The sequence below is a fragment of the Crinia signifera genome, chromosome 9, assembly GCF_055691185.1.
Source record: "Crinia signifera chromosome 9, ASM5569118v1, whole genome shotgun sequence".
Lineage (NCBI taxonomy): Eukaryota > Metazoa > Chordata > Amphibia > Anura > Myobatrachidae > Crinia > Crinia signifera.
In genome coordinates, this window is record NC_139225.1 from 120,787,334 (window position 1) to 120,805,315 (window position 17,982).

General features: G+C 44.3%; 1 long non-coding RNA gene across 2 annotated transcripts in view; it reads right to left on the reverse strand.

Moving 5' to 3' along the window:
* LOC146036690 (uncharacterized) overlaps positions 1-17,982 on the reverse strand; it is a 143,107-nt gene that overhangs the window by 17,004 nt on the left and 108,121 nt on the right. For both annotated transcript variants that reach the window (XR_014460930.1, XR_014460929.1), the window contains exon 3: positions 17,184-17,290. This is a non-coding gene — a long non-coding RNA (uncharacterized LOC146036690). The remainder of the gene's footprint in view (positions 1-17,183; positions 17,291-17,982) is intronic.

Genomic DNA, 17,982 nt, shown 5'->3' on the forward strand with positions numbered 1-17,982 from the left:
GGCGGACATCCGCACACATGCTTCCGGCTGGGGCTAGAGGTCCGGTCGCTAAGCAACCACAACCGCTTGCGTTCCAGCGTGTCATACAGCGGTCACTTCCTCCAACCAGCCTGCATAGCGCTAGCCATCGCTGACACCTAGGAGCAAATACAATAAAAACACGTAACATGAATACTTCAGCAAATACATAACACAGAATACGTATAACAAGCGGACTATGAATGGCAACCAATAAAGCAGCAACTTTACACTACAGCATTCCAATTTATTTTATCATTCAGACCATAGGGGTGGATAGTATTTAACCTAAAAATCCACCTGGACTCAGCTATCAGTAGCTTCTTAGCCCTGTCACCCCCACGTGGAGATTCAGGGATATGGTCGATCATAAAATATTTCAAAGATGCTAGTGAGTGACCTTTGGCCTTAAAGTGGCGAGCCACAGGCTGATCAATAGATTTACCCAAGAGGGACAAATCAATTGCAGATCTGTGGAGACCCATCCGCTCCCGAAAGGTTCTGGTGGTCTGGCCCACGTAATAGTAGCCACAAGGGCAAACTATCACGTAGACCACATGGTCGGACCTACATGTGAGTACCTGTCTGATCTGGTACTCTTTGGTGGTGTGAGGGTGTTTGAAGGTTTTACATGGTTTAAGATACTTACAGGTAATGCAAGACAGGCAGCTATAACAGCCTGGGGGCTTCACATAAGTGTTCGGAGCTCTAGGAATGCCCATGCCAGTGATGTCTGTCTTCATGAGCCTGTCCTTCAGATTGCGGCCTCTACGAAAAGCTGCTAGAGGGCGCACTGAATTAAAACACCTCAGGTCAGGGTCACTCTTCACAATGGGCCAAAGTGCTTTGGATGCTAAATGGATGACAGGGCTGGCAACAGAATAGGTACTAGTCCAAGGTAGTACTTTAGATTCCTTGGATTTCTTAGGCTCAAGTAGAGCAGATCGGGACATAGACATCACCTCTGCCTTCTGACTGCTCAGTAGGCCAACATCATAGCCTCTGGCTGAAAATTTAGCAATAAGGTGATCCAGTCTGTCGGATAAAACAGAATGGTCACTAACAATGCGGGCAATCCTCATCATTTGGGACCGAGGGAGTCCCCTCTTCAGGGCCGGAGGTTGGTGGCTGGAGGCCATAAGGAAGGTATTCCTGTCGACATTTTTATAATATATATCAGTGGACAATATCTGATCCTTGATACACACTGAAACATCAAGGAACTGCATCACCTCTGTATGACAGGAGTATGTAAATTTAATGGGTGAGTCCCTCGAGTTAATGCTCAACATCAGTGTCTCAAATGCCTCCTGTCCACCCGTCCACAAGACAAACACGTCGTCTATGTAGCGGGTGTACAGGAGTAAATGCTGATTGACCTCTGGGTTATTGAGGAATAGCTCCTCCTCTTGTTTAAACATGTAGATGTTAGCATACGAGGGTGCTACCGCGGAGCCCATGGCACACCCCCGCAGCTGTAGGTAATACCTACCATCAAATAGAAAGAAATTTCTTTCCAGGGTCAAACCCAGCAACTTCAAGAACAACTGATGATTGAACACCATATCATCCAGATATTCAGATAGGAACAACCGAACAGCCTCAACACCTCCATCATGAGGTATGGAGGTGTATAGACTAGCCACATCCAAACAGCACATAATAGTGCCTGGAGGAACTACAGATAATGTGGACAACAATTGCAAAAAACTAGTGATATCTTTCAAGAATGATTTTTTAAGCAGCAAAAGCGGCTGTAACACATAATCCAGGAGCTGCGACACAGATTGATACATAGAATTACGCGCAGCAATAATGGGACGCCCAGGTGGATTCCTGGCGTCCTTATGCAGCTTGGGGAGAGTATAAAGCACAGGGACCACAGGTGCCACCACACTAATTTTGTCCCGTACTTTGGAAGGCAGTACACCCTCCAATACTGCTGTAGACAAAATCGAAGTCAGTTCCTTTTGAAACCTTGAGGTGGGATTGCTGGGCAATTTCTTATAAACTGCTGTGTCGGCAAGTTGACTGTAAATCTCAGCTCGGTAGTCACCAATGTCCTGAATGACAATGGCCCCGCCCTTGTCGGCGGGCCTGATCACGATGTCGTCATATTCACTGAGTTGTTTTAACGCCAGGGACTCAATCTTTGTCAAATTCTTAGACACTTTACCCGGAGCTGAATTAAATTTAGCCACAGAATCGTCCAGCAATCTACCAAACGTTCTAATAGAAGGGTTGGTGGAAACTGGATCAAACTTTGAACCAGAACTTGATGATAAAAAATTATCAAATAGTCCCCGTGTAGCTGTGGCTGGCTTGTGTTGAAAAAACTCTTTCAACCTGAGTTTTCTCATAAATCTGTGTTGATCACATCTCCATTCAAATTGATCAAAGAAATTTGTGGGCACATACGTTAATCCTTTATTCAAGACAGCAAGCTCAGTGGTAGAGAGGCAGCGTTTGGACAAATTGAAGATTAGGGTTTCATCTGCACTTTGCGAGACGGATTTCGCCTGGGCTCGCTTATTTTGTTGCCCCCTACGGGTGGCCGGCCTCTTACGCCCTGGTGTGTACCAGGGGCTGCTTGGCCTAAAGGGACATGGGACTCAGTGGTATCATCAGACTCTGACACAGCGAAATCGCTGTCACTGGTGGCATTAGCATTATGCTGACGGTCCCTGTTCTTCCCTCTTTTATATTGCCAAGGTTTGCGACAGCGGGCTCCCGTGTCGGCATTACGCTCAGAGCGATCTCCAGTCAACCAACCATAAACCTTGTTATCGTCGTAATCAGCTTCAACGATCTGCCTCTTATTACGTTTGAACTTGAATCTCGCGGCGTCTTAGTTTGAACAGATGATTATGCACTTCATCGATGCTCTGTTCAGCGTCGGATAGTAGCGGGTCAGCTGCAAATAGGATGTCATTAATCTCCGCAGGTGTATACGTAAACTTAGTACCAACAGGTACAGAAATATTCCGGCACCCAGGTGCATCCTGGGATGCCCTCACCTCTGAATGGTCCATACTAACACCAGGATCCAATCAGTCAGGGAGCAAGAGCAAATGTCCTTTAAATGAAGATCATTCAATAAAGTAAACAGTCAAATTCAATGGGTGCCCTGCAACAGTACTTTGTGGCGATGCCACTCAGATATGAATAGATTCCAAGACTGCCGGCACTCTGTATAAATGGCAACGGTCCCCGGTGCCCAAATAGTGAGCAATACAACTTCCAAAGGAATGATGGCACTCAGGAGGCAAATCACGGTGTGAAGAAAGCAGATATAATGTCAAGCTTTCGGGGACTTGAACCCCTTCTTCAGGACAAAACCTACAGCACAGAGACATACATAAAAATGACATTTATACTCACAACCTGAACGCTCCCACTGCGTCCCGCGCGGCACACGCCGTCAGACTCAGCAGGCGGACATCCGCACACATGCTTCCGGCTGGGGCTAGAGGTCTGGTCGCTAAGCAACCACAACCGCTTGCGTTCCAGCGTGTCATACAGCGGTCACTTCCTCCAACCAGCCTGCATAGCGCTAGCCATCGCTGACACAGGTAATGCAATCACACCGTGATTTGCCTCCTGAGTGCCATCATTCCTTTGGAAGTTGTATTGCTCACTATTTGGGCACCGGGGACCGTTGCCATTTATACAGAGTGCCGGCAGTCTTGGAATCTATTCATATCTGAGTGGCATCGCCACAAAGTACTGTTGCAGGGCACCCATTGAATTTGACTGTTTACTTTATTGAATGATCTTCATTTAAAGGACATTTGCTCTTGCTCCCTGACTTATTTGGATCCTGGTGTTAGTATGGACCATTCAGAGGTGAGGGCATCCCAGGATGCACCTGGGTGCCGGAATATTTCTGTACCTGTTGGTACTAAGTTTACGTATACACCTGCGGAGATTAATGACATCCTATTTGCAGCTGACCCGCTACTATTCGACGCTGAACAGAGCATCGATGAAGTGCATAATCATCTGTTCAAACTAAGACGCTGTGAGATTGACTTTCTGCTACATGGATCCTCGTTGTCCGATTATTATCGGGCTAACAAAATTCTGCGAGGTTTTCGCATTAAGAATACTCCTACGATCGGGCGACACAGCCCTGACTTTGTCTGCAAATGGGTGGGCATACTCAATCGTGCCTCCATGGACCTGATGGTTTTAGTAGTCGAAGAATCTGGACGTGAACTGCAGATCACTAAGGCTAAAATTGCACAGTTTCAGATGGATCATCAATCCACTCTGAATGACCCAGCAAACGCGAGCTGGCTCCAAAAACTGGAAGCACAGTGCGAAACATACAAAAAGGACTTACTCAAGTTCAAACGTAATAAGAGGCAGATCGTTGAAGCTGATTACGACGATAACAAGGTTTATGGTTGGTTGACTGGAGATCGCTCTGAGCGTAATGCCGACACGGGAGCCCGCCGTCGCAAACCTTGGCAATATAAAAGAGGGAAGAACAGGGACCGTCAGCATAATGCTAATGCCACCAGTGACAGCGATTTCGCTGTGTCAGAGTCTGATGATACCACTGAGTCCCATGTCCCTTTAGGCCAAGCAGCCCCTGGTACACACCAGGGCGTAAGAGGCCGGCCACCCGTAGGGGGCAACAAAATAAGCGAGCCCAGGCGAAATCCGTCTCGCAAAGTGCAGATGAAACCCTAATCTTCAATTTGTCCAAACGCTGCCTCTCTACCACTGAGCTTGCTGTCTTGAATAAAGGATTAACGTATGTGCCCACAAATTTCTTTGATCAATTTGAATGGAGATGTGATCAACACAGATTTATGAGAAAACTCAGGTTGAAAGAGTTTTTTCAACACAAGCCAGCCACAGCTACACGGGGACTATTTGATAATTTTTTATCATCAAGTTCTGGTTCAAAGTTTGATCCAGTTTCCACCAACCCTTCTATTAGAACGTTTGGTAGATTGCTGGACGATTCTGTGGCTAAATTTAATTCAGCTCCGGGTAAAGTGTCTAAGAATTTGACAAAGATTGAGTCCCTGGCGTTAAAACAACTCAGTGAATATGACGACATTGTGATCAGGCCCGCCGACAAGGGCGGGGCCATTGTCATTCAGGACATTGGTGACTACCGAGCTGAGATTTACAGTCAACTTGCCGACACAGCAGTTTATAAGAAATTGCCCAGCAATCCCACCTCAAGGTTTCAAAACTGACTTCGATTTTGTCTACAGCAGTATTGGAGGGTGTACTGCCTTCCAAAGTACGGGACAAAATTAGTGTGGTGGCACCTGTGGTCCCTGTGCTTTATACTCTCCCCAAGCTGCATAAGGACGCCAGGAATCCACCTGGGCGTCCCATTATTGCTGCGCGTAATTCTATGTATCAATCTGTGTCGCAGCTCCTGGATTATGTGTTACAGCCGCTTTTGCTGCTTAAAAAATCATTCTTGAAAGATACCACTAGTTTTTTGCAATTGTTGTCCACATTATCTGTAGTTCCTCCAGGCACTATTATGTGCTGTTTGGATGTGGCTAGTCTATACACCTCCATACCTCATGATGGAGGTGTTGAGGCTGTTCGGTTGTTCCTATCTGAATATCTGGATGATACGGTGTTCAATCATCAGTTGTTCTTGAAGTTGCTGGGTTTGACCCTGGAAAGAAATTTCTTTCTATTTGATGGTAGGTATTACCTACAGCTGCGGGGGTGTGCCATGGGCTCCGCGGTAGCACCCTCGTATGCTAACATCTACATGTTTAAACAAGAGGAGGAGCTATTCCTCAATAACCCAGAGGTCAATCAGCATTTACTCCTGTACACCCGCTACATAGACGACGTGTTTGTCTTGTGGACGGGTGGACAGGAGGCATTTGAGACACTGATGTTGAGCATTAACTCGAGGGACTCACCCATTAAATTTACATACTCCTGTCATACAGAGGTGATGCAGTTCCTTGATGTTTCAGTGTGTATCAAGGATCAGATATTGTCCACTGATATATACAGTATTATAAAAATGTCGACAGGAATACCTTCCTTATGGCCTCCAGCCACCACCCTCCGGCCCTGAAGAGGGGTCTCCCTCGGTCCCAAATGATGAGGATTGCCCGCATTGTTAGTGACCATTCTGTTTTATCCGACAGACTGGATCACCTTATTGCTAAATTTTCAGCCAGAGGCTATGATGTTGGCCTACTGAGCAGTCAGAAGGCAGAGGTGATGTCTATGTCCCGATCTGCTCTACTTGAGCCTAAGAAATCCAAGGAATCTAAAGTACTACCTTGGACTAGTACCTATTCTGTTGCCAGCCCCGTCATCCATTTAGCATCCAAAGCACTTTGGCCCATTGTGAAGAGTAACCCTGACCTGAGGTGTTTTAATTCAGTGCGCCCTCTAGCAGCTTTTCGTAGAGGCCGCAATCTGAAGGACAGGCTCATGAAGACAGACATCACTGGCATGGGCATTCCTAGAGCTCCGAACACTTATGTGAAGCCCCCAGGCTGTTATAGCTGCCTGTCTTGCATTACCTGTAAGTATCTTAAACCATGTAAAACCTTCAAACACCCTCACACCACCAAAGAGTACCAGATCAGACAGGTACTCACATGTAGGTCCGACCATGTGGTCTACGTGATAGTTTGCCCTTGTGGCTACTATTACGTGGGCCAGACCACCAGAACCTTTCGGGAGCGGATGGGTCTCCACAGATCTGCAATTGATTTGTCCCTCTTGGGTAAATCTATTGATCAGCCTGTGGCTCGCCACTTTAAGGCCAAAGGTCACTCACTAGCATCTTTGAAATATTTTATGATCGACCATATCCCTGAATCTCCACGTGGGGGTGACAGGGCTAAGAAGCTACTGATAGCTGAGTCCAGGTGGATTTTTAGGTTAAATACTATCCACCCCTATGGTCTGAATGATAAAATAAATTGGAATGCTGTAGTGTAAAGTTGCTGCTTTATTGGTTGCCATTCATAGTCCGCTTGTTATACGTATTCTGTGTTATGTATTTGCTGAAGTATTCATGTTACGTGTTTTTATTGTATTTGCTCCTAGGTGTCAGCGATGGCTAGCGCTATGCAGGCTGGTTGGAGGAAGTGACCGCTGTATGACACGCTGGAACGCAAGCGGTTGTGGTTGCTTAGCGACCGGACCTCTAGCCCCAGCCGGAAGCATGTGTGCGGATGTCCGCCTGCTGAGTTTGACGGCGTGTGCCGCGCGGGACGCAGTGGGAGCGTTCGTGAGTATAAATGTCATTTTTATGTATGTCTCTGTGCTGTAGGTTTTGTCCTGAAGAAGGGGTTCAAGTCCCCGAAAGCTTGACATTATATCTGCTTTTTTCACACCGTGATTTGCCTCCTGAGTGCCATCATTCCTTTGGAAGTTATATATATATATATATATACTAGGTGATTCATCGCGCCCTACGGGCGCTCTTCACACCGTCGTAAGGGGCTGCGCCCCCTTAATTTGTGAACATTTGTATATGAGAAATATGTTTTTTTTTTTTTTAAATTCAGTATTTCTTTATTATATTTTCATCAAGACAAACATTATCATATCATATCATACAAAACATTCAAATACTTTGATACATACCACAGGAGCTATACTATCGACTATTGCACAACATGAAGATACTCATTTTCCAATACTCCTGACACCCTAAAAAACATTCCCACCCTTTCATCCTCCCCCCCCACCCCATCCCCCCGCCCCAAATCACTGTTACCTATATCTCCCATCTATCGGTTATATTTGCTGGCTTTCTATATCCTATATTACCTATTCCCTATGCCTATCCTCTTTCTATTCGTTATAGTATTTACTTTGTGTCCATTGTGACCATATATTTTCAAAATTATTTGTGTTTCCTCGTCTCCTGATGTGCATGTGTCTCTCGTGCTCCACCGTGTCATTCACTAATTTTAGCCATTGTCTCACCTCCGGTTTTTCCTGTGACAACCATTTCCTTGCAATTATCACCTTTGCCATTGCCAACAATTTTTCAAGCAACTGATTATTAATATCCCCCCTTCCCATATCACTGTTGATACCTAGTAGGCATATTTTAGCCCCATACCTCCTTACTGGGCCTCCCAACTTATTCAATATCTGACCTATCTGTCCCCAAAAAGCGTTGACTTCCTCACACTCCCAAACCAGATGTATAAAGGTGCCCGGATATTTTTTACACTTAGGGCATATATCACTCCTACGAGGATCGTACTTCCGCATTTTAACCGGTGTGACATATGCTCTATGCAAAATATAGAGCTGAATCTGCTGATGTCTAATGGCTTCTGTTGCCCTCGTAGGAGAGGCCAATGCCCTCTTCCACCCCTTGATTGTTCAAGCCCCCCACATCCCGCTCCCAATCCTGTCTAAGCTTCTCTATTTGAGGGTTTATCAATTCATTCACCAAAATTTTATATATTTCAGACACCTTCATCTTCTTTTCTCAATCCATCATTTTCTTAATGGGGGAATCTACCACCATCAGTCTTTCATTTCCATACCTATTATTTAGATTGCTCCTTAATTGCAGGTAACGAAAAAAGAACCCTTTCGGGAGTTTATATTCTATTTCCAATTGATTGTAGCTTTTTAACAGTCCTGCTTGGTACACCTGTCCTATATTATTTATTCCCACCTTACCCCACGGGACCCTAATCTCTTCTTCACTTATGTCATTCTTTCCCTTCTTATTTGTTCCATTGTTCCCTTTATTCCAGATTGGAGTTTCAGGGTCAATTCCCTCATTTCCCATTATCTTATTTGCTTTATCCCATGTACTTCTTGCTTGATTAATCAATGGGTTTCTTGTTTTATTTTGATTTCCTATTATTATTGCCTGCCTAGGTGACATGTTTCCACAGTTCTCAGCTACTATTTTTTTAACCAAATTACTCTCTTTCCCGCTAATCCAATCCTGGGTATGGACCAGCTGTGCAGCTATATAATAGATCTGAAAATTTGGTAATCCCAATCCCCCCATTATTTTTGGCCTATTTAACGTTTCTTTTTTTATTCTAGCCCTTTTGCCTGCCCATATTAGTGAGGAGGAAATACTATCTATTTTCCTAAAAAATTTTGTTGGTATCGGAACAGGTGAATTTTGGAACACATACAAAAATTTTGGCAGTATCATCATTTTTATTAGGTTAATTCTCCCGGTTACCGTTAAGGGTAACCTAATCCAGGTTTTTGCCTTATCCTGATATAATTTAATTAATGGATCTATATTTAATTCCAGAAACTGCTCTGATTTATTAGAGATTATTATTCCCAAGTATTTAGTGTCATCCACCCAGCTCAAAGCTCCTTCCCTTCTCTCCTTTACTTGCCCATTTTGTGGAATAATATTAGACTTTCCCCAGTTAATTCTCAAGCCTGAGAACTTCCCAAAGGTATCCACTATTTTTAAAACTATTGGTATTTCTTTTTTATAATTGTTCAAGTAAATCAGCATATCATCTGCATACATTGAGATAATCTCCTTCCTGTCCTCATTCCCTTCCAGTTCCTGAGTGGTTCTCAATAAACAGGCCAAAGGTTCAATTGCCAGATTGAACAGAGCAGGGGACAGTGGGCACCCCTGCCTCGTTCCCCTGGCCAGGTCGAAGGCCTCTGTCGTATACCCATTTACTTGGACTCGTGCCCTAGGGTTCCTATATAATAATTTTATCCAGCTGATGAATTTTGGGCCGAAACCATACTTCCACAGAGTCGCCCATAAATATGGCCACTATATGCAATCGTAGGCCTTTGCGGCATCCAGTAGCATAACTGCCTTTTTTTCCCCCTCCCCCTGTTTTTTTTGGGCCTGTAAGTTTGTATATAATCTCCTTATATTTTCTTTTGTGCTCATGCCCTTTCGGAACCCCGTTTGGTCCGGGTGGATGACACTATTCAGAACAGTTTCCAATCTTTGTGATAGTATTTTTGCCAACAGTTTTGCGTCTACGTTGATTAAAGAGATTGGTCTATATGCATCAGGTTTGCATGGGTCCTTGCCTTCTTTTTTAATTACCACTATTGAAGCTTCATCCATTGATTCAGGCAACCTACCCTCTTTTAGACTATTATTGAACAGATCCGTTAACCGTGGGGCTAACTTCTCACTATATTTTTTAAAAAATTCTGCTGGTATCCCGTCACATCCCGATGCTTTATTTCCTGGGAGTTTCCTAATAGCATACATAGTCTCCTCCACCGTTATGGGTAGTTCTAATGTTGCAGACTGTTCTTTATTTATTTGCGGGGTTGGTATCCCCATTAAGAACTGTTTGATTTCTGCCTCCCCCTGTCTTAATGAAGATGAATACAGTTCTTTATAGTATTTAACAAAAACTTGAGCTATTTCTGGGTTGGATTCCACCATCACCCCTGGTTCAGCCTCTAACTTTATTATGTGGTTTTGGGGTGTTGAATTTTTTATTAATTGGGCCATATAACTCCCGGGCCGATCGTCATTTATATACTTCCCATGGGCTAGGAACCTTTGCTGTCTTACTGCTTCTATTTCCAACTCTTTTTTCCATTCCCTATTTACTGTCAGCCATTCTTCCTTGGTTTTTTCCATTTTATCCAGACAATACAACCTCTCTAAGGCATTGTTTTTCTTCTCTAGTTCCTGTTTCTTTTCCCTAGTTACCCTTTTTATTTGTGCTATTTGTTTAATTAATGACCCTCTCATTACCGCTTTCCCTGTATCCCATACAACGGAGTCCGGTGCAGACTTAGTATTATTATAGAAGAACTCCTCCCATTCCTGTTCCAACTCTACCCCCGTTCCTATTTGTTCTAACCAATTTGGGTGGCATTTCCACATATGCTGTCCCCTATCTATTTGTTGGCTAACCTGTACCAAAATGGGGGAATGGTCTGATATACCATGAGGGAGGTATTCTATTTTTTCTATTTTGGGGAGCAATCCGTCATTGACGAAAATCATGTCAATTCTTGACAATGCCTCTAATGATCTGGAGTAACATGAGAACATCTGGCTATCAGGGTGTTTTTCCCTCCAGGCATCTCTCCACCCGATGTCCATCATGAACCTATTAAACCCCTTATTCCCTGCTTTGCTTCCACCCCCTCCCCGGTTCCATCGGTCCATGCCTGGATCCATTACATTGTTAAAGTCGCCAAGACACATAATCTCCGTCCCCGTTGCCCTGGCCGTAAATTCAACAGCTTTTTCCAAGACATCATATTGAAAGGGTGGAGGGACATACACAGCCAAGATACATATGTCCATGCTATATATCTGACATTCCAAGAAAACGTATCTACCATATTTATCTATAGCCTTTCTTTTACAGTTGAAAGGCACATTTTTATGAATCAAAACTGACACCCCCCTTGATGTGTTCGTAAAACACGAATGAAATAGTGATCCAACCCACGGTTTTTTTAACACACCACCTCTTTCTTCTATTAAATGTGTCTCACTCAGACATATAATTTGTGCACCGTGCTTCTTAATTTGATTCATTACTGTGGTCCGCTTTATCTTATCATTAAGACCGCGGGTGTTCCAATATAAAAACTTCACCATTTATATTTATGTGTACATATTCGTTGCTTCCTGCTTATAACCCTACTATTTACCATAATGTTGTTCTTCTTAAATAGGCCAGTGATTCCCGCCCCCCTCCCCCCTCCCACCCCCCCTCCCCCCTCCCTGTATACCTTCCCACAAGGATACTTTATACCCATTCCACCCCTCTTCATACCATGCTCTCACTCCCCGATCACCACCCTTACCCCACACTCACTCCCAATATCCACTAGGGATATTTCCTTCTATTCGCAGGGCGAAAAATGGAATCTTCTTCCTTGTAATCACCAATACAGTGAGCTCTCTGACATATCTCTTATACGTCGTATTTACTGTGTATGCACTACTCTTTTTTTTTTTTTTTATGATTTTATATATTAAACCCCCAATTTCCCGCCCTCGACCGCCCCCCCCCCCCCCCCCCCCCCCCACCCAACATCTCCCTTGAAATTCCTCCTTCCTATTACCAGGCCACAAGCCATCATCATTATACAAGCCAATACTAGGTCAAGCCATCATACAAATTAACGTTCCAAATCATGGACTTTTGATTTTGGCCCACCCATGGACCGTCTGCCAGGGCCTGGCCCCCCTCTATACCAGGGGTCATCAATCTAGCCCATCCATCAGTAAGTCAGCCTTCTACTATTTCTTTTTAACTTTATAGTTCTCCAGCCATGCAGAAGCTTCCTCAGCTGAGGAAAAGAATTTTGTCTCTTCATCAATTATGATTCTGAGTTTTGCCGGGAACATCACAGAGTACTGGATCCCTGCGTCTCGTAACCTCTTCTTGATGTTCACGTATTTCAAACGTTCCTTTTGTACATCTCTGGAGTAGTCTGGAAAAATCATGATTTTAGCACCATTGATTTCCAGCTGGCTTTTTGACCTAGCCTGGCGGATAATCACATCCCGGTCTCTAAAGTTCATTACTTTTGCAATCAGCATCCTTGGTGGGGCCCCCGGTGGCAGAGGCCTTCCTGGTACCCTGTGGGCTCTTTCAATGCAGAACTGTGGGGACAGTACCTCTCTCCCAAAACTTGTTGCCAGCCATTTTTCCACCCACTCTTCCGGGGCACCCCCCTCTGTTCTCTCGGGAACCCCCACCAGCCTGATATTATTCCGCCTCAGCCGGCCCTCCATTTCGGAGACCTGGGACTGTATTCCTGCCATCGACCCAGGCAAACAGCTGTGTCTCGGGGTTCCGGGCCGCCACTTCACTCCCCGCTACTTCACAGTTATGGCCGCTCAGTACTTCACTGCGTCTATCGGGGGTCAATCTCCAGGCGCGGGATACGGGATGTGCTGGGAGGGAGGTTCCAGATCGCCATTTCACTTTGCCTGTCGTGCGGAGTTTCGCAGCATCTCTCTTAGAAGGCAATCGGAGGGCAGTCTCCTAACGGAGGACGCGGGATACGCTGGGAGGGAGCCGGGCAGACTCAGGCTTCCTCTCTCTCAGCCGCGTGCATTTCCTCGGCGTCTCCTTCCTCCTACGTCAGAGAGCTCCGGACTTCCGTCCTACGTCTGACGCGTTGTGATCACCAGTGATGACTTATGAAATATGGTTAGAATTGTATGAAAGATGCCCTGTATTGCAACTTAGGTGTCCGCGAATCGCGGGAGGGGGGGTCGCGGAGGGTGCCGCGAATTGCAGGAGGGGGGGTTGTGGGGGGGTGGATGCTGCGAATCGCGGGAGGGGAGGGATTGCAGAGAATCGCGGGAGGGGGGTTACGGGGGCGGGGGTTGCGGCGAATCATGGTTGGGGGGGTCGCGGGGGTGTGCCGTGAATCACGGGAGGGGGGGTCACGGGGAGGGGTGCCGAGAATCGCGGGGGGGGTGTGTGTGCCGTGAATCGCGGGAGTGGGGGTTCAGGGGGGGTGTGACGCGAATCGCCACAAGAAAAAATCAACACAGAAAGGTCAACACATGTAAATGTTGACATAAGTGTGGCACTTCATTGGTATCCATGTCGACACATGAGAAAGAATATGAAAATATTCAAAAAATGAAAAAAAAAACTTCAAAAACTCATGTCAACCTTTTTCATTGTCGACCATAGCCATGTCAGTGTTTTCCATGTGCAATTTAATTCTGGAGCTGCCGCGAATCACGGGGGGGTGCTGCGAATTGCGGGAGGGGGGGTCGCGGGGGTGGGTGCCGCGAATCGCGGGAGGGCGGGGTTCACAGGGGTTCCAGTGGGGGGTTGCCGCGAATTGCGGGAGGTGTGGGGTCACGGGGGTTGCCGCAAATCGCGGGAGGGGGGGTTGCGGGGGGTGTGACGCGAATCGCCACAAGAAAAAATCAACACAGAAAGGTCAACACATGTAAATGTTGACATAAGTGTGCCACTTCATCGGTGTCCATGTCGACACATGACAATGAATATGAAAAAATTAAAAAAATTAAAAATAAATCTTCAAAAACTCATGTCAACCTTTTTCATTGTCGACCAAAGCCATGTCAGTGTTTTGCATGTGCCATTTAATCCTGGGGCTGCTGCGAATTGCGGGGGGGGGGTGCCGCGAATCGCGGGAGGGGGGTCGCATGGGGTGTGCCGCCCCGAATTGCGGGAGGGGTCGTGGGGGGGTTCTTTTTGCAGCGAATCGCGGGAGGGGGGGTCGCGGGGGGTGTTTTTGCTGCGAACCGCGGTAGGGGGGTCGCGGGGGAGCGGGTGTTTTTACCGCGAATCGCGGGGGGGGGGGGGGGGGCGTGCTGGGGGGGGAGGTTTTGCCGCAAATCACGGGAGGGGGGCGCTCACCTGGTGACTGTGGAGTAGCAGTGCTGGGCAACATGGGAAGGCAGTGGGTGTCTGGCACTGTCTGTGGGCTCACTGGGCTGGTTCTCTGTCACATACCTCCCAACATGACCCTCTCCAGGAGGGACACAATGCTCTAGACTTCCCCTTAATGTATGATTGCCATCACCTGTTTTAAACAGGTTAATTTCTCAGAAAGGTGTTCAGCACAGATGAAGGCAATCACACATTAAGAGGAAAGTCCAGGAACAGAGCGTTATAGACACAGACACCCACTTTGAGTGACAGATGTAGCCAAATATATAAGAGATATATATATATATATATATATATATATATATATATATATATATATATATATATATATATATAGAAGATAAACATTACAGGTCACTATGATGAATAAAAATGTTTCCTTGGCAATTTTCACACCTATTTTTACAAATTCACTTAGCAATCAAAGGGTTAAACATATGTTATTAATGTGCTATGATAGGGTAACACACTGCATGCCCTGCAGCAAGGCTGCATAAGAAAATGTTGGGCCCCAGTACTCCACATGCCCCACAGACTTCCCCACAGAGCAGGAGGGAGCACTTCCATGTGCCCCTATTATAGTAAACCACAGCTTATCCCATTGCATCCATGAGGATTGTGGAATGCAATGTCAGTAATATGCTAGGCCAATGAAAACAGGGAGGAGAGTAGAAAAGACAGTGATATGGCTCCGGGACACATGTTGTGGCAAAAGTGGTACCCAGGCTGTCATGAGCGATCATTCGACTAATGAGACTAATGCTGGCCACACATCAGACCAACTTTCATCCAACTAGTTGGTTGAATGGAATAAAAATCTGGTACTGGATGGGAGCAAATGTAATTTGCAATTCAGTAATTTGCTCCGAAAATCTGGAAATGGACAAAACCTGTCGCTCAGACAAAGTATAGCAGTTATATCTGTTTGATTTAAATAAATTCACTGAATGTTTTTGTCCATTTCCTGGGTTTGTGAGCAAATTGCTCTTTGTCATTTGCTCCCATCCAGTACCAGATTTTTATTCCATCCAACCAACTAGTTGGATGGTTGGAGGAAAGTTGGTCTGATGTGTGGCCAGCATTACATAATCCCACTTTACCCAACCGACAGAGGCAAGCAGAAACCGACATACCATGCTACAAATCACAGATACCCACACCCTCCAATTACTCTATGAAAAATCATAACAAGCTTCCTAATAAGCTACAGCCTTAGAGTTACAAGACCAGATGTATCAAGCTTCAAAAAGTTATAAAATAGAGAGTCATAAACAGCCAGCCAATCAGCTCCTACCTGTTATATTACAGGTTAGGTTTTAAAAAAGACACGTAGGAGCTGATTGGTTGGTTGTTTATCACTCTCCATTCTATCACTTTTTGAAGCTTGATAAATCTGACCCTAAATCATTGTAGGTTAGAATTAAGCTGTAAGAATTAAGTAACACTGAAGTAATGTGTAAAGGATGTGAAAACATTGACATATCAGTAAAAAAAAAAAACATTGGTAAATATACTCCTTAAATGAGGGGAATGCAGTCATTACGTTGTCAGTATCTAGGTCAACAGTCAAAAGGTCTATAGCTGGCCATACATCAGAAAGATCGATCTTAAGATCGATTGCGCTCATGATTGTGTACAATTTCCCTTGAAATCCCCGGCAGTCCTTTGTGGTTTTTGGACACACAATCTGCACACAATCGATCTTACAATCAATCATACAATCCATCTACTGCATGATTGTGTACACAAGATGTGCACACAATCTGCATACAATCCATCTTACAATCAGTCATACAATCCATCTGCTGATTGATTGTATGATTATGTACATAAGATGTGCACACAATCTGCATACAATCCATCTTACAATCAGTTGAGATTGTATGATTGGGTACAATATCTTTCTGATGTATGGCCACCTTATCACTAGTGGTCAAAAAGAGCCCAAGGTACCTGAAGTAGCTCCTAATTCCTTATTCCACTCTCGATTACTGAGATCTGCAGATGATGGACTACTGTATTAACTATACCTAGGATCTCCCTGAACAAATCTGGGTGTCGAGCTTTCAACTTTGTAGCTTCATCTCTACGGATCTCTTTTCCACACACAGTGCGAGAGGCCCCCACTGTAAAAATGACTCAAGACTTTCATGTTTTCTCAAACATTTCACTAACATCCACCGTTATGTTATTAAAGTGCTATTTAAATAACATTATTGTATTATTTACCTCTCCGGCTAGGTCCAGTGCTGTCTAATGCTGCCAGCAATGGGTGGCTGAGTCAGATGCATGTGCATGTGAGGAACTCCTTCACCCAGCGGAAACCCAGCAATGTCTGGAAGGCTTTGCTAAAGCCGGGAAAGCAGCTCTGGTTCCCCATAGATGGCACTAAGGACAGTACCGCTTTCGTCATCAGTAACTGGTGAGAATGGTACCGGGGCAAATACTTTTTTTGCTTATTTTATTTATTATATCTATTTATTGTAGGTACAAATAAAATAAAGCAATTAGATATATCTAGAGCAAAGATATGTCAAACTTCATTCTCATTGACAGTATGTCCGGTCTTAAAATAAATCTGTAGCAAAATTGCGACAGTCCTCATAATCAACTTTTATTTTTGATTTTCTAAATTTGAAAGGACAAAATCAGTGTGTAAACCACTTTAAAAGTCCTATCCAAAGCCAAAAGAAAAAAAATACCAAAAATGTGTTCTTTTTGAGAACATTGAATAATTTTAAAAAGCACTTTACAAATTCAAGCTTCCCGTAATTTAATAAATCCAAATTTGCTATTACTAACCTCAGTGCAATCCTGTGGCAGGACTGCTGTGACTTTGATGTATTTAAAAGTATGGTTTTTATATCCAAGCCAGATTGTGCTTTAGTCAATGTAGCCCGATGAGAATACTGAAAGACAGAAATGCAAATGAGAAAGTGTATTAAAGACACAGAGAGAAGCGCTCTATACAAAGTAACATAATGAACACTAAGGGGGAGGAGAAAAATTACTCTATTTATAAACAGGGAAATTGAATACACATTTATTAAAAAATTCTTGGGTTCAATGTCGCTATGGTAACTATTACACATTAATTTTGATAATGTAATAAAATGCTCCATGCTATGGAATTTTACATTTAATTTTAATGGACTATTTAGGTCCCTGTCAGTCCTACCAGCACACACACACAGCCAGATGCAGCCCTTCGTAGAGATCTGAATGGGCCAAAAATCCGACCTGTCTTGGTGAGCACAAAACACAGGTTAGACCTTATTCTAAGGCTACATTTTATTTATTTAACTTAAATTATACAAAATACATTACTGTACATATTCTATTACACTCATTCATTTTCATGTAATCTGATTATTATTATTAATTTATTTTTAAGGGACACAAATGGTCCACAGCTCTGTGCATAAGGGGTGAAGTGAAAACACATTTAACAGTATAAATGCACAGTCAACAAAAGAATAATACATAATTATAAAATCCAAAATTATACAACAACCAATGAACAGTGAGGTGTGGTGAGGTCATCGGCTGGTGAGGCGCTGGATAGAATCAGTGGCTGATCTGAGGATCTTTACTAGACTTT